This window comes from Mus caroli, chromosome 1, assembly GCF_900094665.2.
Source record: "Mus caroli chromosome 1, CAROLI_EIJ_v1.1, whole genome shotgun sequence".
NCBI lineage: Eukaryota > Metazoa > Chordata > Mammalia > Rodentia > Muridae > Mus > Mus caroli.
In genome coordinates, this window is record NC_034570.1 from 155503376 (window position 1) to 155504962 (window position 1587).

Genomic DNA, 1587 nt, shown 5'->3' on the forward strand with positions numbered 1-1587 from the left:
GGGGTCCGGGAAGAGAGCTACTCACAGCAATGTAAACTTAACCAATACAACACTGCTCTAATCCTAAGTCATATTTTCATCCGTATACAATCTGTTTTGTAAATTGTAATTCTTATTTATCTCATCAGTAACTTAGATGCTTATTTTTTAGTTTTCAATTATAAACTAATTTTTTCATTGATTTGAAGCAAAGCTATACGGCAATGATACACGATATAGATATAGTTCCTTGGCATGTCAGGTTGTCTTTCTCGCCTTGTATAGGATAAATGTTTATGAGTATTGTATATGCACTTGAGAATAATCAGTTCCATCTTTGTAAGAATTTGTTCTCTGGGAACCTTTGGGGCAGGTTTGAGTGGTGTGTTTTTCAGCTTTGAATTCTTGCTAATTATTGTTGGATTGCTCCCTCCTCTGATAGGCATACAGTAAAGGCATCCTTAATATTGATAGCTTTGTCTACTGAGCCCTGGGGTTTTCATAATCTCCATGATACACATATTGACATTATACTTAGTAGAGAAGCTTAGAAACACCCTAGCTTCCTGGTGTGGTATTCTCTTGTCATAATCTATATATTATTTACACTGATGTTTTCCATCTTAAAGTCTATTTTATCCAATATTAATATATCTATTAGCTTTCACTTTCAGCTTTAGCTTTTAATGTATATTTTTCCAATCATTTTCCCCATTTTCTTTCTAAATCCTTATATGTGACTGCATCTCATAAAGACTATAAAGTTTCTTCTTAGCATAGTCTGATCACTTCAACCACAATATCTACTTCAGTTACACTCACAGAATTTGACACATGCACATGTACATCTGACATTTGATATGTGCTTATTTTATGCTTTTTTTCCTCTCCATTTTCTCTCTACACACTTAATTGCTTTTATTTCAATTATTCATTTTCCCTTCTATTATAAGCATTTGTGACTCATTCAATAATTACCCTTGAAATTATAATATTTGTGGACCTGCATCAAAATTTGATGTTAATAATCTTATCCTAGATAATGAAGTGTCCCTACATCCTTTAAAGTCCTCTCTCCTTCTCTGACTCTGTCTTTACTTTTATGCCTCTGACATTCTGTACTTCCTTCTGCGCACACTTCTCTCTTCTGGTCGGCATGAGGGTGGTGAAGACGATGACCATCACAGGTCAACATCCATGTCCACCAAGCCACAGCTCATCGTTGTTGTCTTCCTGTGTCTCCAGCTACGGATTCAGCCTCACTCTCCTCCTGTCTGACCTTTACTCAGTGTCCCCTCTGTTGCTGCCCGGCAGAGTTCCAGCATCTCTATCACCTATGTATCTGGACGGTGTTCGCCTTCTTCTCTCTCTCTCTCTCTCTCTCTCTCTCTCTCTCTCTCTCTCTCTCTCTCTCCTTTATTTCCTTGTGTACCATATCATTTTTAATTGTATGCTATACATTTTATCTGAAAAAATATTTACTAGAATAATTTGAGGCTTAAGATGGTAATATCTTCCCTGAGCATTTTAGAGACATAACCAGTAGAAAACCACATTAATCTTGATCAAAGGCTTTTAGAGTTCTAAAATATCACATGACACACAAAA